The sequence below is a fragment of the Salvia miltiorrhiza genome, chromosome 3 (assembly GCF_028751815.1).
Source record: "Salvia miltiorrhiza cultivar Shanhuang (shh) chromosome 3, IMPLAD_Smil_shh, whole genome shotgun sequence".
Lineage (NCBI taxonomy): Eukaryota > Viridiplantae > Streptophyta > Magnoliopsida > Lamiales > Lamiaceae > Salvia > Salvia miltiorrhiza.
The window spans coordinates 10,023,763-10,049,726 of record NC_080389.1 but is presented as its reverse complement, the minus strand read 5'-3'; the positions used below and the strand labels follow the sequence as shown (position 1 = coordinate 10,049,726).

Below are 25,964 nucleotides of genomic sequence, written 5' to 3'. Positions count from 1 at the left end.
GCCTTCACCGAGATCAAGGGTCTACCCAAATGGATCCAAAAGACGGTGTTTGATGCATGGGAGAACAACGAGTGTAATACCCCGAATTTTCTTTAATATGATTTTAGAAGAATTACTGAGTTTAGAAATACATCGATTCGCACCCCGGAGAAAAATTGTTTTAATTCCAACAATTATTGGTTGAAGTTTAAAGCAAATTGAGCTTAATTATATAGATTGTTTTTAATCATTTGAATTAGCATATTGATCCATTTTGATTTTTAGCTTGGGCCCAATAGCTGATAGCCCAGTATAATTATTTGTAATTGATTCCTGGTCAGCCACGTTTCTTCATTTCATCAGCCACACATTTACGCTTCATTCTCAACCATTACCTCCAAATTCTTGAGCAGCACGTATTAACCCAGTATATATATCTCATCTATTTCACTGCATTTACCCAACAAATCCAACAAAAATTCAGTCTTTTATAATTCATCCTGGTTCTTCCTACTGCAGAAATCTCAATGGTAATTTTAGTTATTTTGTAAAGCTTTATTCACAATTTCTTCATTATTTTCATATCTGCATCAAAAACCAAAAACTCCCACAAATTCTGTTTCTTTTCTTTACACTGCATAATGAATCATTTTCATCTCATCTGTAATTCATAAGAAATTGGAATAGAATGCATATTCACTGATTTTTTTTACAAGAAAGAAACTCAGATTTAGAAATCTAGATGGACAAAAGGGAAAATTGATGAAGTTTGGGGGAGGGATTGCTCGCCGGAGCAACGACGCCGCTGCGTGTGCAGGGGCGGCGGCGAAGAGAAGCAGGGGCGGCGGCGGCGCTATCGTGTTGACTGCTGCTGTGAGTTTCCGGTCGCGACAGAAGGAGGAGATGACTGTGCTGCGCTGCTGTCGACGCGAGGGCGGCGATGGTGGCTGCTGCTGTTGTCAGCGAGAAGGAGGTAAGGGCGGTGGTGGTGGTGCTGGCAGGCGACGAAGGGTCGTCGGAGAAGGGGAAGATGGGGCCGCGGCTGGTGCAGCGAGGACAGGGGCAGGGAGGAGGGTGAGAGTGAGGGGTGAGAGGGAGATAAGAAGAAGGGGAAGAGAAAGGAGGCCAGAGCCGCCGGCCTCCGGCGACTGGCTGCCGTCTGGTGGCAGCGGCAGGAAGAACGAGGGAGGGAGAGAGCAGCAGAGAGAGTGAAGGTGTAGGGCTGCGTATGTGTTGTGTTGTGTTGTGATGTAATTGGGGTTTTAAATTAGGATAAAAGGGAAGATGGGCTTGGGCCTAGGTTGATCTATTAATGGGCTCAGATTAATTAAGTAATTGGGCTTCATGCATATACTTCTATTGGGCTGCATGTTTATTTGTTTGGTTATATGTTTTTATTATAAGTTAAAGTCTTACAAATGTTTGTAAGCAAAATATTTTTAAGTTGATTTTATGCTCAAGATGAGTTTTTATGTAAAAGCCGAGCAAGGGTATTATTGATGATTTTTAAGTTATATGTTGAAATTTTGAAAACCCGGGTGTTGCGAATCTAGTTAGAAAATTTTGACAAGTCATGAATGTTAAGCTTGATTTTAGGACTATGAGTTTAAGTTGAGAACTTATCTTGTAGGTCCTACAGAAGAGGATATTTAGGCTCTTGATCAGCTGAGTTATATTGTTTGAATTTTCTCCAAATCAGGTGAGGCTTTATTTACGAAATGTATGTTTGAGCTAATAAGCTCGGTTTTATGTAAAGTTAAAGTTGATAGTTCATGCTTAAAATGTTTTTGCTCTCTATTGGTTATTGCTTCTACCAGAACATTGTTGGCTCCGCCAACCAGAACATTGTTAGCTCTGCTAACCAGAATTGTGTACGTACACCAGAACCTGTTGTCTCGAGAGATCGGTGACAACCAGTTGTAGATAGCATGCCCAATAGATGGCCAGGAAAATATGAGCTCAGATTATTTTAGTATGCATGGAATGACTCATCTTTAAAAACATTCTGTGTTATACTGTTTAAGGCATGGATTATCTTTTTCAGTAAATGATTTTTTTTAAAATGTTTTTAAATGGCTCAACCCACTGAGTACACTAGTACTCAGCCCTGCAATTGTTTTCAAAACCTTTTGCAGATTGAGCAGCTGGTGGTGACGTGCGAGGCTGAGGAAAGATTGTTGCTGTAATATTGAAGAACACTCTGTTTTACTTCCGCTGAAATAAATTCACTTGGTGAATATAATCTTATGTCTAACTATACTTTAAATTGTTTTAATCTGGATTCCATTTTCCATCGTTTTCCCAAGTGATTGTTATTCTGCATATATATATTATATGCCTAATATGAAATGTTATTTTGGGCTCAGACCTTCGAACTTTCGATCCTGATAGGGAGAACAATTACATCATAATGTCATGCTTATTACCTTTGGAATATGACATATTTTTCAATTGATGAAATGATGCCCGGCTCTATTGGCCTATTACCCATTTAATTCAAATAAAGTTTAGTAGTTTCGTCACATAGCCCATTTCTTATTCTCCCGGGAAATCAGGGCTGTCACAAATGGTATCAGAGCAAATGTTCTTGGCTCTGAGACCGCTATTTCATTGATGTTGAGTCATAGCATCTCTAGACTTCTAAGCTACATAGCAACCCTCAGCTCGCCTTCACACCGCTCTCAAGAAAGAAAGGTACGTGATTTTAACAAATTTTACTTAAAGTGCGTACAAGTATTTATAGTGGTTTTAAAAGCAAGAGTTCTTGTTAAAAGAAAATATTTCAGTTGTTGTATTATTTTACAACTAGATTCCCAGAAAAATGTCATTTCGAGTTTTAGCTTGAATAACTAGAAAAGTTTGTCATGTTTTTATGACCAGAAAGATTGTCATATATATGTATATGACCAGAAAGTTTGTCATGACCAGAAAGATTTGTCATTTATATGACCAGAAAGATTGTCATGACCAGAAAGATTTGTCATATTCATGACCAGAAAGTTGTCATATTTTTATGACCAGTATTTGAGCCTTGACTCCAGAATCAGTTATATGTTACAGGCAGAACAGTCAGTGAAATTGTCATAATGATTTTACGTATTTATGACAAGCAGTTATTAATAGGCAGACCTAGTTTTTGCCTCAGTTATCGGTTCATAAAGGTGTTATTTTCTCGCAGTTAGAGAAATACACTAGATAGTAACACGAGAATCTTATGAGATACACTGCTAGCATGAAATGCTATAGAAGAATCAAGAAAAAATTAGAGTGCTCAACGGAAGCACGTAAACTTAGAATGCTTGAATAGAAAGATAGAACGAAGGAAGACAGAACATAGAAAGACATCATACGAAGAGATAGAACGTAGAAGTTTAGAATTTAGAAAGATAGATCATGGAAAGACAAAAGAGAAGAACAAGACACAAATGAATGAGCCGAAGATAAGTGGAATGATGCATGAATGGTTTCACGCATTCTACAAGTATGGAAGACTCAAGGACTTCACAAAGAACGTTTGACATGTGCTATCTTTCAACTAACGGACGAGGCCGATTATCGGAGGGAATCAGTGCAGAGGACTTTAGCGCCACGACAATGGGAAGGGTATACGTAGGAAAATTTCAAAGAAGAGTTGTACGAGAAGTATATTACTCAGAGTTATCGAATCAAGAAATAATCGGAATTCTGGAATCTTCAACAAGAGAATAAATCTGTCACTGAGTACGATAGATTGTTCGTCCAGTTATCACGCTACGCTCCACATTTGGTGGATTCGGAGGAGAAAAGATCCGAGAAGTTCAGGCGAGGTCTACAACATGAGATACGAGTGCCCCTGGCTAGTCAAGGAATACTAACCTATGCTCAATCTTTGAGCAGAGCTCGAGTTATTGAAGCTATGATGGCAGAAGAAATGAAAACACCTATTCATGCCCCTGACAATAAGCGTGCAAACAACAATAACAAACGTAAAAGAGCATGGCAAGGAACTGATAATCAAATGCAGCAAAACCAACAAGAAGAGCGAAATGACCAGCAACAAGAACGTTTTGCCATAATTGCCACAAAAATCACTTCGGAGTTTGCAAAGCTGGGAGCGGCGCTTGCTACAAGTGTGGAGAAAAGGGTCACTTTGCTCGACAATGCCCAGAAACACCACAAGGACGTCAGAATAATGGAAGAAATCGAGGCCAGAGGCCACTTCAAATAGCAAGAGCATATGCACTTAATTAGCAGCAAGAAGCTCAGGCACCAGAAGACGTAGAAGGTACGACCATATAGAATTGACGTACTTGAATAAGTTGAAGTTCGTAGTTATAGAAAGTATTTATCCTTCGGCATGATAGTCAGAATTAGAAAAGCAAGCATATTGTTTTAGTAGAATCACTATGAAGCAGAATGAGTATATGATAGCTACGAGCTGAGAATGACACTTAGAAGTTCGAAATTTCGAGGACGAAATTTTTTTTAAGGAGGGAGGGTTGTAATACCCCGAATTTTCTTTAATATGATTTTAGAAGAATTACTGAGTTTAGAAATACATCGATTCGCACCCCGGAGAAAAATTGTTTTAATTCCAACAATTATTGGTTGAAGTTTAAAGCAAATTGAGCTTAATTATATAGATTGTTTTTAATCATTTGAATTAGCATATTGATCCATTTTGATTTTTAGCTTGGGCCCAATAGCTGATAGCCCAGTATAATTATTTGTAATTGATTCCTGGTCAGCCACGTTTCTTCATTTCATCAGCCACACATTTACGCTTCATTCTCAACCATTACCTCCAAATTCTTGAGCAGCACGTATTAACCCAGTATATATATCTCATCTATTTCACTGCATTTACCCAACAAATCCAACAAAAATTCAGTCTTTTATAATTCATCCTGGTTCTTCCTACTGCAGAAATCTCAATGGTAATTTTAGTTATTTTGTAAAGCTTTATTCACAATTTCTTCATTATTTTCATATCTGCATCAAAAACCAAAAACTCCCACAAATTCTGTTTCTTTTCTTTACACTGCATAATGAATCATTTTCATCTCATCTGTAATTCATAAGAAATTGGAATAGAATGCATATTCACTGATTTTTTTTACAAGAAAGAAACTCAGATTTAGAAATCTAGATGGACAAAAGGGAAAATTGATGAAGTTTGGGGGAGGGATTGCTCGCCGGAGCAACGACGCCGCTGCGTGTGCAGGGGCGGCGGCGAAGAGAAGCAGGGGCGGCGGCGGCGCTATCGTGTTGACTGCTGCTGTGAGTTTCCGGTCGCGACAGAAGGAGGAGATGACTGTGCTGCGCTGCTGTCGACGCGAGGGCGGCGATGGTGGCTGCTGCTGTTGTCAGCGAGAAGGAGGTAAGGGCGGTGGTGGTGGTGCTGGCAGGCGACGAAGGGTCGTCGGAGAAGGGGAAGATGGGGCCGCGGCTGGTGCAGCGAGGACAGGGGCAGGGAGGAGGGTGAGAGTGAGGGGTGAGAGGGAGATAAGAAGAAGGGGAAGAGAAAGGAGGCCAGAGCCGCCGGCCTCCGGCGACTGGCTGCCGTCTGGTGGCAGCGGCAGGAAGAACGAGGGAGGGAGAGAGCAGCAGAGAGAGTGAAGGTGTAGGGCTGCGTATGTGTTGTGTTGTGTTGTGATGTAATTGGGGTTTTAAATTAGGATAAAAGGGAAGATGGGCTTGGGCCTAGGTTGATCTATTAATGGGCTCAGATTAATTAAGTAATTGGGCTTCATGCATATACTTCTATTGGGCTGCATGTTTATTTGTTTGGTTATATGTTTTTATTATAAGTTAAAGTCTTACAAATGTTTGTAAGCAAAATATTTTTAAGTTGATTTTATGCTCAAGATGAGTTTTTATGTAAAAGCCGAGCAAGGGTATTATTGATGATTTTTAAGTTATATGTTGAAATTTTGAAAACCCGGGTGTTGCGAATCTAGTTAGAAAATTTTGACAAGTCATGAATGTTAAGCTTGATTTTAGGACTATGAGTTTAAGTTGAGAACTTATCTTGTAGGTCCTACAGAAGAGGATATTTAGGCTCTTGATCAGCTGAGTTATATTGTTTGAATTTTCTCCAAATCAGGTGAGGCTTTATTTACGAAATGTATGTTTGAGCTAATAAGCTCGGTTTTATGTAAAGTTAAAGTTGATAGTTCATGCTTAAAATGTTTTTGCTCTCTATTGGTTATTGCTTCTACCAGAACATTGTTGGCTCCGCCAACCAGAACATTGTTAGCTCTGCTAACCAGAATTGTGTACGTACACCAGAACCTGTTGTCTCGAGAGATCGGTGACAACCAGTTGTAGATAGCATGCCCAATAGATGGCCAGGAAAATATGAGCTCAGATTATTTTAGTATGCATGGAATGACTCATCTTTAAAAACATTCTGTGTTATACTGTTTAAGGCATGGATTATCTTTTTCAGTAAATGATTTTTTTTAAAATGTTTTTAAATGGCTCAACCCACTGAGTACACTAGTACTCAGCCCTGCAATTGTTTTCAAAACCTTTTGCAGATTGAGCAGCTGGTGGTGACGTGCGAGGCTGAGGAAAGATTGTTGCTGTAATATTGAAGAACACTCTGTTTTACTTCCGCTGAAATAAATTCACTTGGTGAATATAATCTTATGTCTAACTATACTTTAAATTGTTTTAATCTGGATTCCATTTTCCATCGTTTTCCCAAGTGATTGTTATTCTGCATATATATATTATATGCCTAATATGAAATGTTATTTTGGGCTCAGACCTTCGAACTTTCGATCCTGATAGGGAGAACAATTACATCATAATGTCATGCTTATTACCTTTGGAATATGACATATTTTTCAATTGATGAAATGATGCCCGGCTCTATTGGCCTATTACCCATTTAATTCAAATAAAGTTTAGTAGTTTCGTCACATAGCCCATTTCTTATTCTCCCGGGAAATCAGGGCTGTCACAACGAGTCCCTCAAACGGGGAGATGTTCTGGAATTGTACTTCTTCAGTGCAGCCCCAGAACCAGTTGGAAAAGGAATCCATGAAGCTTTTCACTTCATCAAGCTTCGGAGACCTGACACGGGAGCCCTTAACCGGATCAAAGTTCCCGATTTCCAGGCCGCAATCGTCTCAACATTTAAGGAGGACCAAATCTCCACCAGACGAGCATGGGGTCTATGGGTCTGTCTCACAGAGATGGATAAAATGAAGTCCAGATTCAAGTTCTACCAGAGCTCAGATCTGGGAACGTTCCTGGTAAACACCATGACAGGAACTACGACACCGTTTGCCGAAAAATCCTTCGAAAATAAAAGGCAAATGTTGTGGGAGAACAAGATAGCGGGGAGCAAGGAGACTCGTCGCAAATTTTGCAATATGGCTCATCTGGGCCATTGGATCGAAAAAATCTGCGATCAATGTTCAACGCAGAAGAAGCCGGAATTCGGAAAAGGATTCTTCCCAAAGCCTGACAGAAGAAGGTTTCGGTCCGATGAACATGATGAGCGACAGATTCCGAAGGGAAGAGCACCCCGGGCACCAAAAAAGTAAAGTGGCCGACAAAGCAAAGTGAATCATGTGATTCACAGCAAGGATCGCACCCACAAAGAAAGCAAAAAATGGGTGGAATGACAGGAGGACCACTCACCAAAAGCTCCAGGACAAACGTGAGTGGAAGAAAAAAGCAGCCGGCCCCTACCAGCATTATCACAAAACGATAAAGCAAGGGTCCAGCACCATGTGATGACACTAATCAGTGTCGGCAATTATGGCCGACAAAAGAAGGTGGCTATCACCATCCAAGCTAGCTGGCCACGAAGAAGGAATCCAAGGCCAACTACCGAGCAATTATAGAGGGCATCAAACTTCTATATAAACTCAAGCTCTGGAGAAGAAGAGGCATCGAAAATCCTCACAACTTCATCACACAACACTCTCTCTTCAGAATCTATCTTTGTATTTTAAAATTTAGTTTTTCAAGTTTTAGTTTAGTTCTTTTAATTTTATGTACACAAGAATTAGCTACTATGAGTAGCTAAACAAGTTAGTCTCCTCCTTAGGGAGATATTATGAAATAAATTAAGTATTTTATAATTTCTCATTAAACGCTTTTGTTTTTGCTCAACTTTCCGGTTTTGAAAAGATTTTCTTACATTTATCAACAAAGTATTAAACGTCGAAACACAGTGAAGGGGAAAGGTTGCAACCATCTCTTGCGAGTGCGTGGTTGGACGGAGCCTGGAGGGCAGAAGGTCCGTAAAACGCGACGAGAACTGACTCCTGAAGGTGACCATTCGGCAAAAGGTATAATGTTGATTTATGTTTAGAATTATTTTAATTTGTTACGGAAGCATGTTGGGCCTGATAACGTCTTCATAGACTATTTCCAATTAGGAACAAGGAATTGTATTCATAATGAACTATAGAGAATCATTTGTTTAAAGGGATTTGTGCATTATGCTCGGCAGACTCGACATGCTCGACAGTCTGTCACGACACACTCGACATGCTCGACAGTCTGTTGGCGAGCAATGCACTAGAATGTGCATAGGGGTATTATTGTCTCAAATGGGTAGATTTTATATGTTTGGTAAAGGGTGGGTACATTTTTGTTTTTGTCTTTGAAAAAGGGTACTTTCCATTTTGCCTCATATAGATAGGGATGGGATCAAGTGAGAATTACATCCTTTTGTGAGAATGGGGAACCAATCACAGCCCTTTATTTGGACATGAACAACGATTGTTCAACATTAAGTCATGAATATCGCTGTTCATGCGTCACATGAACAACGGTGTTCATGACTTACTGTCATGAACATCGTTGTTCATGTGCTTATGTTCATGTATTTTATGTATTTGTTCATGGTTCTCCATATGAACATCGTTGTTCATGCGTTTTTGTTCATGTATTTTATGTATTTGTTCATTGGTTCGCACATGAACATCGTTGTTCATCAGTTCGCACATGATCCTCTCCCTATATATATATATATATATATATATATATATATATATATAGGGGCGCGCTCCAGTGAGACCCCCTAATTTTCGTGTAACATGAGTACAATGAATAAAACATACTCCCTCCGTCCCAAAAAAAGTGGCCACTTTTTTTTGGGCACGGAGATTAAGAAATTGAGTGTTATATGTTTTAATAGAGTATAATACTAATGAACAAAACGTATATCTAATCATGAACAAGATGCGTATACTGATGAAAAATAAAATTTAAAAAATTCGTAATGAATAAGACATATATACTGATGAACATGGCAGTATATATTGATGAACAATGCAGTATATACTGATGAATAACAAAATTTAAAATATTCTGCTCCCTCCAGGATTCGAACCCTGTGAAAAAAAAAATCACCCTCCAAGTACAACATCAGCCATAGGATTGATAAAATAAACGCACCAGATCGTGCCCTAGATCTCACTAAAATTAGGGGGTCTCATTGGAGCGGCCCCCTATATATATATATAGGGGCGCGCTCCAGTGAGACCCCCTATTTTTCGTGTAACATGAGTACAATGAATAAGACATATAATACTAATGAATAAAACGTATATCTAATGAACAAGATGTATATACTGATGAAAAATAAAATTTAAAAAATTCGTAATGAATAAGACATATATACTGATGAACAGGGCCGTATATACTGATGAACAATGCAATATATACTGATGAATAACAAAATTTAAAATATTCTGCTCCCTCCAGGATTCGAACCCTGCGAAAAAAAATCACCCTCCAGACACAATATCAGACATAGGATTGATAAAATAAACGCACCAGATCGTGCCGTAGATCTCACTAAAATTAGGGGGTCTCATTGGAGCGGCCCCATATATATATATATATATATATATATATATATAGGGAGTGGTTCAATTGAGAAGCTCAAATGCGTTGAGAAGTTGAGAAGCCTCTCTATTGATCCCTTCCCTATATATATATATATATATATATATATATATATATATAAGATTTTGGTGAGTTAATGGGAGGAAAAAAATTATTTACACTAATCTTGAGGGATTTTAAATTAAGGCTGCATTTACTTTAATAGATAAATTTATCAATGAAAAATGATAGATAATAAAAATTGAGGCAAAATGAAAAATACCCATTCTTAAAGACAAAAACAAAAATATACCCACCCTTTTCAAAACATATAAAATCTGCCCTCTTGAGACAATTTTGCCCTTATGCACATTCTGGTGCATTGCTCGCTGCAAAGTGTCGAGTATGTCGAGCGTGTCGAGCATTATGCAATTTTACCCTTAAGCATGTGATTCTCTATAGTTCATTATGAATACAATTCCTCGTTCTTTATTTCGAAATAGTCGGTAAAGACTTTATCAGGCCCAACATGCTTCTGTAACAATTCAAAATTAATCTAAACATAAACCAACATTATACCTTTAGTCGAATGGTCTTCTTCGGGAGTAAGCTCTTGTTACGTTTTACGGACCGTCTGCCCCCAAGGCTCCGTCCAACCACACACTCGCAAGGGATGGTTGCAACCTTCCTCCTTCACTAAGTTCCGACGTAAGTCCTGTGCTCTTCATACTCGTCGGACCGAAACTTCTTTTTATCGGGTTTCGGAAGGAAACCCTTGGAAAATTCTGGTTCTTTCTGCGTGGGACATTCCATGCAGACATGCTCATTCCAATGGCCCAAGTGAACCATATTACAGAATCTGCGACGAACCTCTTTGCTCCCCGCAATCTTGTTTTGCCAAAGTGTTAGCCTTTTTTCTTCAAAGGCTTTTTCGGCATACTTACGTCGGAACTTAGTGAAGGAGGAAGGTTGCAACCATCCCTTGCGAGTGCGTGGTTGGACGGAGCCTTGGGGGCAGACGGTCCGTAAAACGCAACAAGAACTGACTCCCGAAGAAGACCATTCGACTAAAGGTAATAAGGTATAATGTTGGTTTATGTTTAGATTAATTTTGAATTGTTACGAAAGCATGTTGGGCCTGATAAAGTCTTTACCGACTATTTCCAATAAAGAACGAGGAATTGTATTCATAATGAACTATAGAGAATCACATGCTTAAGGGTAAAATTGCATAATGCTCGACACGCTCGACATACTCGACACTTTGCAGCGAGCAATGCACCAGAATGTGCATAAGGGCAAAATTGTCTCAAGAGGGAATTTCGAAGCGCGGATTAATGCATATAATGAAGTAAAGAGAATTCCAAAAATTACTTGTCAAAAGCAAAATTAGAGTGACAATAGCAAGATTGGACATAGTAATATTAAGAGTGGAAATAACCAAGGGGTAAAGATGTCTAAAGTGAAGGAATATTAAACTGAATTAACGTTCCGCTTTGCCCGATGATCGTTTCTTGGATTATTATCAATTTATCATACAACGATTAATCCTAACATGCTCCTATGAATTTAACAGCTGCACGTTGGAGTTCAGAAATACCTGAAGAATTCAGAAGAATTCGTCAATCTGTCGCTGAACAGGTCAGCCAACTTCAACGCTCCGTTTGACCCCTCAAACGACCTCCAATCGTATTTTGTGCAGAAATACGACTTCTTCGTCTTCGAAAGAGCTTTCCGTGGCCGCCTGATTCGTCTGAATCGGAGTTCTGTGGAGGAAGTTATGGCCGTTTTACGGAGACTGCCAGAACTTGGTTTCCTGCGAAAATCTGACTCCAGCTCTGATCTTCTCGACTGTATCCCGCTCAGCTTTCACCGTTGGATGGACAACGATCTATGAAAGTCCCAAGAGAGAATGCTCCACACGTTTTCCTGCGCACCACAGCTCTCTCAAAACCCTAATATTTTATCAGTCTATTTTCCTGAGAGCTGACAGCTGTATTTAATAGAATTAAATACGTAGGAGGCGCCAGAAAATAATGTAGGAGGCGTGTTCTCTCTATACTAGGGCTAGGAGTCTTTGGGCCAGTCCAGGGACCAGATACAAGGAATAAAGATGGGCCTCAAATAAATTAATTTATCTATGGTCAGCCCAGACCATAATTAATTTATAAATATCAGTTCATTCCACTAGAGAACCGATACTGACTTACCCCTTTATTGCCAGTGATGAGTCGGGGGCTTGTATTTAGACTTATTAAATCTCCGTATTTAAAATATCCGACATCCATTAATTAATTAGAGCTCTGACAGCTTAAATTAATTAATCTCTTAATAATTCCTTAAGCAGTACCACTCAAACTTTATTATTACGCCTGAACTTAATCAACCTGCAGGGTTTAGCGTAATAAACCTTATTGAGCTCCTTAAGGGGATGTCATTATCCTATACCGGATACGGGTACTAATACAGATAATCAAATATCATATATTAACCGCTATCACCCAAGATACAGAGTACTCGAGTTAGTATATAACTTTCACCCATAGTAAGTCAAAGTGATATACGAATTAATATATATATCTGAATACTTATTAGTATTAAGATTTATAAGTCACCGAGATCTTGATTCTTCACTTAAGTCAGATAGAAGAATACATCTCAAACTGTGGTCCTATCAATACGTAATGACGTACCAGTATAGACAAGTAGCCAAGACAAACTACTTCCATCTATACTGCAGCCTAAACCAATAACTTGTCCTAGAGTTATTTCGGCTGTGATCATATTATATCTCTTAAGGTTATTCCAATTATATGGTCTTCTGTGATCTACAACACACCATATAATCTACTTATATAGAGATAAAGAACATACATATGCAATCATGAACACAATCAGATAGGAGATTAGATAGTGAACTCAGGAAACATTGTATACAAGCATAAAACGTTCTTGCTTTCAGTATACAAATCCAACATAAAGTGGGTAGATTTTATAGGTTTTTAAATAGGTGGGTATATTTTAGGTTTTGTTTTTAGGAATGGGCATTTTCAACCATTTACCCATAAAAATTTATACCTTTAAATGTCTCTTTTCTTTTACAACATTTGACACAAAAACATTTTTCCTTCCTTATTTTCACTTCAAAGATGGATAATATTATCCCTCCATTTGTGGAGAGAATGGAGAGATAATATTATTCATCCATGAAATGAAAATAAGGAAGGAAAAATAGTGAACTTCTCTTTTGTGAGAAATGTGGGAAACGAAATGAGACATTTAAAGGCATAAATTTTTTATATTCATCGTTTTCCATGAATAAATTTATCCATTAAAGAAAATGCAGCCTAATGGTATAATAGTCTCAAAAAATGTATGATTTCTAGATGAACCAGACATTATATTCAATGGGTCCGATTTTAGAGAAAATCAGTTGTTTGCTTAAATTAGATACAGGCCGTGTAGCTACCCACAGTGTGCCCAAATAGCACTGTCTATATTAGGGATGGCAACGGGCCAGATCTGGACCGAATCTCATCAATACCAGATCTAGATCCGTTTTAATTTATCAGATCAAAATCTGCCCCAAATTCAACGGATCTGAAAATTTGGGATCCTGGTCCAGATCCGTCAGATCCGCGGATCCATGGGTCTAGATCCATAGATCTACTACTATTAAATTAAATTCAAAAAAAAGTTACGAAAGGTTGAACGGCGGCGGCGGTGGAGTCTGGTGACGAACAATAGCGGCTAAAGATGGAGGTTCTGGTGGCTGAACTCTCGAGGCGATGCACTGTTCTGGGCCGCTGAACTCGCGACGTTGGCACCGGATGGTGGCCTGTTCAGGCGGCGATCGGACGGTGGCGTAGGGAGTGTAGCATGCAGAGTCGCAGTCGCAGGCGACGACCGGAGATCGAGATGGGCAGCACGTACAGTCGCGGGCTCAGGGAGGGTAGAGAGGCAGAGTCGCAGTCGCAGGCTGCGACCGGAGATGGAGATGGGCAACGCAGCACGCAAAGTCACAACCTTGGAGTAGGGAGGCGGACTTGGAGTAGAAAGAAACTAGGGTTTCTATGTTTTGATTTCTAATTTGTTTATTGTTTTTTTTTTTTTTTTAATTTTTACAACCAAAGAAAGGAAAAAACCCACTCACACTCTAGCTCCTAGGGTGACTCGAACCCCCGACCTACTGGTTGGAGGAGAAGCGTCTTACCAATAGACTGCGCTTCATTGTCAATTTGTTTATTGTTTTTAATTTTTAATATATTTAATACTATTAGTAAAATAAATATAAAATATAAAATATAATATATATATATATATATATATATATATTAAATAAAATGGATCCACGGGTCAGATCCGAATCTAAAATTTCAAGATCCAGATCCAGATCCGTCGGGTCCAAAAAAATGAGTTCCAGACCCTGAAAAATGGATCTGAATCCACGGATCTGGGCAGGGTCCAATATCCATTGCCATCTCTAGTCTATATCCATTGAATCCATTTATATAAGAAAATTTTAATTAGTTTAGAAATATATTCAACAACTTATTTTATGGTCGGAGCCTAAATCTACTTATACAATGATATACGGCAATGATTGAATAAAAATGTTCTCTTTAGTTGACAAATTTGGACTTACCTTGTTTCATAGTTTCACTTGTATATTTTACAAGATAGATACATCATACAATACAAAACAGACTGAGACTAGTGGAATCGTTGAATTGTTGAATTTTTCTAAATTAATTAGTTGTTACTCTGAATTGGTTACAACTTGCATCAAGATTATTACAAAGTATGATCAATACGTGCACAAGATGAGTCTCTTAGACCCCGAAAAGAGCTGGGAATTGTTGTTGAAAAAGGCATTCACTGGTACCGCAATTGGCAAATGTTCAGAAGAACTCGAGAGTGTGGGCAGTTAAATCTTGGAAAAATGTCATGGTCTACCATTAGCTATCAGCGTGGTAGGAGGCTTACTCATGGAAACACAAACCAAGAGTGGATGGGAACAAGTTCTTAACCAAATAAACTCTTATTTGGGAAGGACTGAAAGCGGCGTATCAACAATTTTGGAGTTGAGCTATCAGAATTTGTCTCCCCAATTAAAATCATGCTTCTTGTGCCTAGCCTTTTTCAAAGAAGACTTTACTATCCCGGTAAAAAGGCTAGTAAACATATGGGATGCACAAGGCTTGATCCAACAGGAAGGAAGCAGTACAACTGATGAGATAACAAGAGGTTACTTAAATGAGTTGATCAATCGAAGCATGCTTCAAATTCAGGTTGTAACTATCGATAATCGAGTAAAAAGTTGTCGGCTCCATGATCTTGTTCACGAGGTTTGCTTAAGAAAAGCAAAGGAGGAAATAGGTATGGAGATAGTAAATGGGGATGAGGGGATTTCATCAGAATCATCATTTAAACCTCGCCATCGTGTTGTCTATGCCGAAAATCTTGAGACTTCCTCATTGAATCAAAATAAGCATGTACGCTCTCTATTCCTACTTCATGTCCACGATGATTATAGATATGTGAAAAGTTACCTATCCAATTGCATATATCGCACACACAAAAAGCAAACGTGCAGCACAAAGTATCAACGAAAGTAACAACACTGAACACAAGAGTTGTTCACCCAGTTCGGTTAAACAACCTACGTCTGGGGGGCCACGCCCAGGGTAAATTATCCACTAGTGAAGATAAGATATTTACAGGACTTATGCGACAGACTCTCTAGCCTTCTAGCCTCAATATCTTCCCAAACCCTCACAACGATGAATAATTGAGAGAAGAATAATAATCAACTCTCTAAGCGTGAATACTACACATTCACCACCTAAACCCATGAAAATATCATCCACCAACAGGCTGGAGAAAGCAACAAACGAATAAGAAAACACTACTCCAACAGATTGCTCAATAAACCCACGAAAAAGCAATCGAACAAGATCACACACACTCACGAAATTGTATGATCTGAAACCCACGAAATTACACTCCAATATGTAGAAGAATATCAATGAAATCAGCCACCAAAAACGTCCTCATTCTCTTCCTTAAATAGGCAAACCCTAGAAAGAGTTATATCTTGAGTAGAACTCTAATAAAGATGATATACTCAATCTATAATCATAATCCCTCAATATTTCGAGCATATAGATGATATAATGTGAGATATAACCATAAGAGACATGATATACTCAAACACTAATGAACTGGAAAATCGCAATGTTGCTGCAGGAAATCTGCACAAGAAAGTATCACCCAAAGTACCAGACATTGAATGGTACTTTGCTTGTAATCGTATCAGAACATCCTGAGATACTTCTGGTACATTGTCTACATAATGACAACAAAACTTAGAGTATAGAAATACTCTAACAATATGTAAGTGTTCCATCTCATTATTGGAAGAGCTATCAACTCCTTAAGACACTTGAGCTTGACGGCTTTTTCTTGGATAGATTGCCCAACTCTTTTCGGTTATTGATTGGATTGAAGTGCTTGAGAATATACCGAGGTGGCAGTATGAAACTCCCAAGCTGGTTTGATCATCTTAGAAACCTCGAGGCTCTTGACATGAAACGGTGCTTTGTACATTTCCCAATAGTATTTTCATTGAAAATGGACAGGCTACGTTACCTCAGTGCATATATTGCCCGTGGACTGACAAAGATAAACATGTGGAAAGATATTGAGTGTTTGAGACAGATAACGCACAAGGATTGGATGAAGTGCATCTCATCTCTAACGAGCAGTTGCCATCTTCGTGAATTAGGTATACGTTTTGATGAAGAAAGAATAGAGCGTGAAGAGTTGATCAAAGTGAGAGCGTCGTTGGAGAAGATGCAGAATCTTGTCATACTTCACTTAATATGGTTGTATGGTTATGTTACTGACGTAGCATTAGCTGTGCCGCAGCTCGCCAATCTCACCAAACTTAAACTGGAAGGTAAGATGCCCAAATGTCCAACTGCGACTATGTTTCCTCCAAATCTCTCTCACCTCACGTTGACGCGTTCCCGGTTATGGGATGATCCGATGGCAGAGCTGGGTAAGCTTCCAAAGCTGCTCTTCCTCAAGATACAGAATAATGCTTACGAGCACTACAAAAAATCGCGTGAACAGTGGCGGAATTTTACGACGGAAGGGATTCCGTCGAGAAAAATGGCGGCGTTCTCGACGGATTCTCGACGGAATTTAATTCCCGCCGTAAATCCATCACAAATCCGTCGAGAATTTTTAATTTCTTAAAATATATATATTTTTTAATTCGTCCGTCGAGAATCTGTCGATAATTATTAAATTTAATTAAAAATTTACGTGCCCGTCGACAATCCGTCGAGAAATATAATTTTTTTATAATTATTTTTAATATTTTTATTTCCCGTCATTAAACCGTCGAGAATATTAATGTTGAATAGTGAATAGTATCTTCTCCCCCAAATTCAATTGACCTACACCATTCCCCCAAATTAAGGTCAGTTCACCCAAATTCAATTGCTGCCGGATTCCGCCGCCGCTGCTCGCCCCCTGCCGGAGTCGATTTGCTGCCTCTCCCTCCCTCGACGTTCACCATCGGTTCTCTCTCCCTCTCGCTCACCACGGTTCTCTCTCCCTCTCGCTCTTTCTCCCTGCCATTTTGAAGTGCAGTCATTCCCTATATAGCAACTCATCTCGCACACTATTGTTAGCTAGCAGGAGCAGATCACATTTTGATTAATTAGCTGTCTATTGGAGAGAAGAAAGGTGATTCTAGTATGCTGCGTCGTCGGATTTCTCGGTCTGCTATCTGCTGCGACAGGCTTTGCTGCGGAAGCTAAGCGGATTAAGGTAGCTGTCGATTTTGATTATTAGTTTTGCTTCTCTTTTTCCCCCTTTTTTGGTGAAGATGAATCAGTTGCGTACTGGCTAAACGAAATGAAAGGCGAAAATAAAAACTCGGATTCCTCTTTCAGTGTAGAGAATTGTATCACTAGCATCCGGGTTTAGGTTTATATTCCTCTTCCAACTTCTAGCTTAGTTCTACTTTAGCAATAAGCAAGCACCAATTTAGCAATGAATGTTTGAGGATGAAATTTCTCATTTCTTCTTTTGGCTAATTAAGATTGTGCTTTTGGTTGGATCTTGGATGTTGATAGATGTGTTTGTGTAGCATTTACATGTTATTATATTTTTCTTGTTTATTGGGCTGCTCCTTGTTCCTTCTATAAGTTAATTGCTTAATCATATGAGTCATGAGTTTACTTGTGATTTCACATGAGTTCACAGTGAGCCTTAAGTGTTTGTTGGCTAGTTGACACATTTGTGAACTAGATGAACACTAGTTGTTGACTGTCGTCCCACTTTCTCCAATTTCATCTTGTATAATCTTTCAATGGGCTAGAAAGCAACATGCTGTCTCTAAAGTTGTTGACTGTTGAGGTACCTTGCTTGACGTAGTTCATTACAAAACGCGCAGACAAGCAAAAGTCAAGCTGTTTGTTTTTGTATTAGTGGTGATAATGATTTATGCTGCAATTCATCAGCAGATCATGATATATTTTCGTGTAACAGCTCGGGGAACGAATTTGATATCACCGCTCAATGCGTAGCAGCTTCAAATGGTTTTCTAAAGGATGCATTTGTTGATGCTCTGAAACAATCAGAATAGAGATGGCGAGTGGTGCATGAAACACTCATATGGTCTCTGTTTTTCTAATTCTGTTGATTATTTGTTTTCAAATTAGTGGACTCATGCATGAATGTTGAATTATGTTTGGGCAGGTCTCGAAACAGCTGAGTGCTCACTTCAGAGATTTGGAGCAGCTCACTACGTTTGACTTTTTAGTGAAGATATAGATTGAGAAATTCAGAATATTTAAGGTAGGGAATGAAGTCATTGCAACAAATATTATAACATATTGTACTCATTCACTTGTTTGATTCGTACCCATTATTAGTCTTCTTTGCTTTTGATAGTGAACTTGAGCTAACTTGAATGTATTTGTATAAAATTGTAGCTTTTGCAAGATTGTTGGGTGAGCTTCAATACAGACATCTCGTGAGCTTTTATCAAGATTTGCTAAAAGGTTAGTCTTTTATAAACTTACTTAATTTATGTGTTAGGTTTTAGGATTATTGTATGAATACATGCGTAATTTTATTGCAATTGATTTTATTTTTGTTAATTATGTCGCCGGTGGGGGAGAGGCGAATAACATGTTTGATTGAATTTGAATAAGCATGATTATGTGCGTTGAGCATGATTTAATTTTAATATTAGTATGCTTGTGTCGCCGGTGGGGGAGAGGCGATTTTCTATTTTGGAGTTTGGGCCGCCGGTGGGGGAGAGGCGGAGGTGGTAGCAATGGCTACTGCCCTGGTTTTTAATAACTATTGTGACTAAAACTTAAGAACTAAAAAAATTAATAACAAGCATTCAACCATCAACTACAATATAAAATTAATTCTAGTTATAATTCTATTTCAGGACGTTTAGAAATGAGTTTAGATCGAGGGTGGATGTATAGGCGTGTTGCGAATGGATCTCTAACTACGGAATTCATAGAGGGTGTCGAAGTTTTTGTGCTTTTTGCTAGTTCTCAACCAACACACATGAATGGGGAAAAGATTAAGTGTCCGTGCACTAAATGCAAAAATCGAAAATATGATTATCCGATGACTGTGAGACTTCATCTCGTAAGACATGGTTTTGTTCCTAATTATCATAAGTGGGTGTATCACGGGGAAACAATCCATTCTACACATGAGGTAGAAATCAATACGCCTGAAACTGTAGCGAATCGGTATGAGTCGATGATAATGGATGCGGCTAATGTTCAGATCAGCACTGCGTCATTAATAGTGGAAGAACCTCCAAATGCTGCAGCCCAACACTTATATGATATGTTAAAAGCTGCAGAGAGAGAGTTGTGGCCCGGTTGTAGAACTCACACACAACTTTCATTAGTAGCGCGATTGATGAGTTTGAAATCAGAAAACAACATGTCAGAGCGTTGTTTTGATCAAATCTGTGAGTTAATGAAGGAGCTTGTTCCTGGAGATAATTTGGTGACAGAAAACTTCTACGGTGCCAAGAAACTGATGCGTGGGCTGGGTTTGCCAGTAGAGAAGATAGACTGCTGTCGAAACAATTGCATGCTCTTTTGGGGGGTTGATCAAAATTTAAATGAGTGTAAGTTTTGTGAGGCAAAACGTTACAAAGATTTGAGTGGTGCAAGTGGGAGCCGACAACGACAGCGTGTTGCAAACAGCCAGATGCACTATTTCCCAATCACTCCAAGACTTCAAAGGTTGTATGCATCTAAAGCTACTGCAGCTGAAATGCGTTGGCATCACACCTCGGTGTCTGATGGTGTGATGAGACATCCTTCTGATTCGAAGGCGTGGAAGCATTTCAACGATACATTTCCAGAATTTGCAGCTGAGATTAGAAATGTCAGATTGGGGCTCTGTACAGATGGATTTCAACCATTCAATAAATATGGCAAACAATACTCATCATGGCCATTAATAATTACCCCATATAATCTTCCACCTTGGATGTGCATGAGAGAACAACATATGTTTCTCACACGATCGAATACGGATCAAAGAAATCAACCTACAATAGTGGATTGTGTGTAAACACTACTACAAAAGTTTACATACATAACAGTGCATAGATAACGGTTTTTTTCAAAAACCGTTATGTATGAGCGCACTTTTAGGAATAGATAACGGTTTTGGAAAAATCCGTTATCTATGTAGTGTTGTCTATATGCATAGATAACGGTTTTTGAAAAACCGTTATGTTTTTGCGTTATCTATTAGTTGCATACATAACGGTATTACAAAACCGTTAAGCCACCGTTATCTATGACCATCTTTTATAACGGTTTATTCATAACGTTAAAGAACCGTTATGTATAAGAGTCATTTACAACGGTTTTGGAACCGTTATGTTTGAGCGTATCTAAAAACTGTTATGTATAATTTTTTTTAATTTTTTTAATTATTTTTTTTAAAATTTTTTTAAAACTTATATTATATTATATCATTTGAAACTTTCTCTCAAATCCCTCCAAGATCGAGCTCTCCTAAAAATTTAAAGAACATTCTCTCCCCCTTATCTGTCTCTCGACTCCCTCTCTCCCCTCTCAACTCCGCCGCCGACGCCGCTGCCCTGCACCGGCCCGTCGCCGCCCACCCTTGCTGCTGCCCCGTGCCCTAGTTCTTCTCTATTCGATTGGTCGAGCCCTAGTTCTTCTCTGTTCGAAACAACCCAGCCCTAGTTCTTCTCTGTTCGCGACCTAAAGCCCGCCCATCGTTGCTGGTGGTCCGAGGATCGGCGAGCCGATGGTGTTCTACGGCCGGTTCTCTTCTCAACTCCACATAATCGAGGCAGGAAAGGGGGAAAGCCCTAATTCTCTAATTTGCAATCGAGAGCAGATGAGGTTGATAATTGGGCGTCGAACAAGAGTTTTGCCCCTTCTCCCTCTCTCTACCTCCTCTCTGCGCCGCCTTTGTCTCCGGCGAGCAGCCGCTAGCCGCCACCTTCTCCAGCCTGGCGTCGCCCCCCATCCCCATCACCCCTCTCTCGCTTCCACCACCACGGTATACTCTCTCTCTCTCTCTCCATTTTCTATATGTATTTCTATCTTTGCGTAATTTTTGAATTTGGGCAGAGCAACCTCCATCGTCGGCTCAGCGCCCACCACCGCTCCAATCGCACCACCACTACCCCTGGCACCTGCCTCCAGCCTCTGACTCCGACAACAGTCGCCCTCATTCTTCAGGTAACAACTAAATGAAATTGAAGAGTGCATTAGGTAGCAAATTTTAGGGCATTTTGGACTCGAATTTTAGGGATTTATGGCTTGAATTTTCGCTAGTTTTTTTTTCTTGTTTCAGTTCATCTCATCTTTTTGTTCTTGGTTATTCTGAATTGAGAATATTGAACACTGCTTTCTGAAAAGAAGTTGCTTAAATTCATCGCCATTGCTGCCCCTATCTCTGATGAGCGCTCCACTTTCTCCTTCCCAATAGGAGAAACTGTTTGTTTCCCCAAAGTTAGGGCTGAAACTGTGCATGCTAATTAGGTTGTTCGAAGCAGAAGAAGTGTTGGAATAACAAATCTGCTGCTGTTGCTGCTTTGATATGTAGGTTCTTTATGTTTTTTTTTGTTTTTCTATACTTTGTTTCCTGTTTTGGGTTGCACCTAATTAATTGATTTTTGGGTTGCACCTGATTAATATTTTTCTTGATGGATAGTGTGATTGCTGAATTTACCAAGATAATCAAGAAGGTGTTTGTGATGTTTTTGATATATCTTTTTTCTTGATATGGTCTTCATTATGCAGGCACCTTTTCTTTCTCTTAATCTAGATGCTCTTGCCGAACAACTTGCAAAAGCAAAGCTGTCAGAGAGGTTATATCTACAATCAGACCTGTTACCCCTAGAGCTGGTATCATGATTTCTTTTATTCATTTTCTGCTCAAAGATTGTTTCCCCTGGCATCCATCTTTTCTCAAATGACATCGAGGGATCAATCCCCTACAGTTTACCTCCCAACCTCACGCACCTGTAAGATACTCGACATATGCTTGTTCGTGTAAGAACTAAGACCATTTGCTTCAAAAGTTTTACAATAGTAACTGTTTTGGTTCTCTTCAATGCATATCAGAAACTTCGCTGAGAACAAATTTAGTCAGAGCTTTCCATACTCGATAGAGAAGATGAAACACCTCCAACATCTGTAAGTAGCTCTATGTTTAATAGGATGTGGTACTGAGAATTCCAAGTCTTCTGTATGATTACTGACCGTGTTTTACTCCGTGTTTTATTAAGATCTTAATTAAGATTGTAAGTCGATGTTGCTTGGTCATCTCAAATTATAAGAAATTTAAGGTTATTCTGGTTCAAATTTGATTAGATACGATTCTATGTTAAGGTAGGATATTTCTCAAACTTTTAGGGTATGGCTCATTCCTCATTCTGTTTCATCTTCTTATCTAAGGTTTCATTCCTTCATTTTAATTTTTGGAGCTTAAGTGCCCTAATCTTTACATTTATGTTGTTTTAGGTTTGAAAGTACACGGTGATAGAGAGATTGATAAAGAGATAAGCTTCAAGGTGAGTTTTATATCCTCTTGCTTTTAGTTTTAGTTTTATATCCTCTTCCTACATTTTATACCATTGCTTTTAGTGCTAATACTCACTATTAGCACTTTCCACTCATTTTCTTTGCAACTTTATCGCTTGCATGCTGAGAGGTTGGTATTTGGTAATCTGCTTATCAATCTCTTTTATTGAATAATTTGGAACAATTTAATATATTGAGAAGGGTGAGGTTGGAATTGGTGTTAGTTCTTATTTAGCATACTAGAACTCTATCAAACAGGTAAACTATCTAATATATTTTTCTGAAGCATACTTGTTTGGTTTCATGATGCTCTATTACTCTGGTTTCTTATCATCCCTCTCTCCACCAAATTTATTAGGCTTGGCCTTTTGTTATTGTTCTTTGTGTTTCTTTTGGTTCCTGGTAGTGGTAATACATATCATTGCAAAGATACTGAAAGGTACTTTTTCATGGTTGGCCAAGAAATAACTTCCCAATTCTGGTGCCCCCAGTTAGCTTCAGTGAACGAGAATCGGGAGTAATTACTGCCGCCTTTTGGTTATTACATCTAACTAATGTTATATATTTGTTTTTGGAGGTGAATTTGCGTTAATCACTCTTTTATGTCTGTTTGTATTTGTGGTTGTAGATATGTTATAGTAGGTGGTGGAAATTCAGTTGGTTATGCTGCTCGGACTTTTGTTGAGCATGGAGTGGCTGATGGGAAGCTCTGCATTGTCTCCAAAGAGGTTTTTCATTCTATAATATGGCACAAAACTTTGTGTTGCTGCGCTGCTTTAGTTGTTCTTGTGGAGTATCAGACAATGAAATTTTGTGTATTTTGTGAACCATAATTAGCTTGCCTTTTTCTCAATTCGGATGGTTTGTTTATAGTAGTACTCTACTTGTTTCAGTCTGTTCTTTTTCCCTATCTTTGCTTTGTTTTCCTCTTCTTCTTTTCCTTCTCGTAGTTAATTAAAATGCCAATTCACAGATAGATCCTAAATTTGCTTCTTCTTTTGTCTGATCTTCCTGGTCTCACTGATACTGAGAAACCAAGGATGAGAGGTCCAAAGAGGGCTTCAAAGATCCGCAAGCTCTTCAACCTTAACAAGGAAGATGATGTTAGGAAGTATGTCAACACATACCGTCGCACATTCACCACCAAATCTGGTGAGATATTTGCATTCATTTCGTATACAAATACAATGATCCTTGTGTGACTTTAAACCTATTTTGATTTCACATGCTTCCATTTGACATTTATTTTATGAACACAGGCAACAAAGTCAGCAAAGCTCCTAAGAGTGGAGATGAGAAAGTGATAGGAGGACTTTCATGCTTGATGTCGGAAATTGGTCAAGCTGTGGGTATCTTTTTACAATTATTTTGAGGTCAAAAGACAACCAGAGAATCATAGCAGGTTGACTAACTAGTTCTTGAGGACTTGGTGCTAGAAACATTGTATGATAGATTTTTATTTTAGCTATAAGGTAGTTGGTATTTTCAATTTTGAATAGGAATATGCAATGATGATGTATACTTGATATTTGGTTCATTTGTATAATAATGTATGAATATTTTGAATGATATATAATATTGTTATTGTTGATTTTATCATTTTGTCGTTTTATAAAAAGTGCAAAATTTAAAAATATACTACAATTATAAAAAGTGCAAAAAACTGTTATAAAAAGTGCAAAAAAGCGTTATATATTCTAATCAAAGATAACGGTTAAAATCGTTATAAAAAGTGCAAAAATTGTTATAAAAAGTGCAAAAAATCGTTATAAAAAGTGCAAAAAACCGTTATAAAAAGTGCAAAAAACCGTTATGTATTCTATCAATGATAACGGTTAAAACCGTTATAAAAAGTGCAAAAAACTGTTAACTATGATAAAAAAAATAAAAAAAAAAATAATACATAACGGAAAAATCTTAATACATAACGGTGAAAAACCGTTATGTATTCTATCAAAGATAACGGTTAAAACCGTTATAAAAAGTACAAAAAACTGTTAACTATGATAAAAAAAATAAAAAAAAATTAATACATAATGGAAAAATCTTAATACATAACGGTGAAAAACCGTTATGTATAACCTTTATAGATAACGGATGCGTACTGTTATGTATGACGCATCGTACCGTTATCTATGCTACTATACATAACGGTTTTGAAACCGTTGTGTATGACGTATAGAATAGATAACACCACTATACACAACGGTTTTTTTGCTCATAGATAACGGAAAAAATCCGTTATCTATGAGCGTTTTTCTAGTAGTGAAAAGGTTTGGAGTTGGATTATTATGGACGTTTGGTTGAAGTAGTGGTGCTTGAGTATTCTGGTGTACCAACTAAAACGATCACACTTTTCAAGTGTGAGTGGTTTGACCCCAGACCATCGGGGACGTTAGTTGATCGTGACTTCAAATTGGTTTCAATTAACCAACGTCGTCGATATGACAACTATGAACCATTCATCCTATCAACTCAAGCTTCTCAAGTATTTTACTGCACATATCCAAGTAAAAATCAAAGTAGGAAAGATTGGTTGGCAGCTTGTAAGGTGAAGGCAAGACCACTTGTAGAAGTATCAACTATTCAAAATATTCCTATCGATCCTACTCCTTTTCAAGAAGAGCTTGTTGGTAGAACCCCTCACACGACAATTGATGATGATACAATGCCAATTCATCCAGATGGTGCTTTGGTATATCTAGTAGATGAGGATGATGAAGAAGATGTTGACACCAATGAATATGTCTTAGAAACATCTGACTCTACAAATAATGATTCAGATGATAGCGAATAAAACACGTGCTTGTGTTTTATTTTAGGCATGGTGTTTTTTCTACCTTTGATCTTTGAAATTCAGGTAAATAGTGATTCAAATGATTGCTTAGATCTTTAAAATGACTATCATCCTTGTTTTTTTCTACCTTATGCAATGATATGATATTATGATATTAAAATTCTAAATCATTCATGTTGTTATATAATCGGCATATATCTTATTTATACAACTCT

At 38.3% G+C, this 25,964-nt stretch overlaps 2 long non-coding RNA genes across 4 annotated transcripts; both read left to right on the top strand.

Moving 5' to 3' along the window:
• Window positions 1-201: 201 nt before the first annotated feature.
• On the top strand, window positions 202-6,818 carry LOC131017477 (uncharacterized). Of its 2 annotated transcripts, XR_009099633.1 has the most exons (3): window positions 260-509; window positions 1,610-1,678; window positions 2,115-6,818. It is a non-coding gene; the product is annotated as an uncharacterized LOC131017477 (long non-coding RNA). The 2 variants fall into 2 exon arrangements; XR_009099632.1 differs by having other exon boundaries at window positions 202-509; window positions 1,610-6,818.
• A 14,019-nt stretch (window positions 6,819-20,837) lies between these two features.
• On the top strand, window positions 20,838-24,468 carry LOC131017478 (uncharacterized). 2 transcript variants are annotated; one of them, XR_009099634.1, is made up of 7 exons: window positions 20,838-21,423; window positions 21,495-21,605; window positions 21,856-21,968; window positions 22,170-22,274; window positions 22,893-23,469; window positions 23,581-24,104; window positions 24,212-24,468. It is a non-coding gene; the product is annotated as an uncharacterized LOC131017478 (long non-coding RNA). The 2 variants fall into 2 exon arrangements; XR_009099635.1 differs by having other exon boundaries at window positions 20,839-21,423; window positions 21,909-21,968.
• Window positions 24,469-25,964: the final 1,496 nt, after the last annotated feature.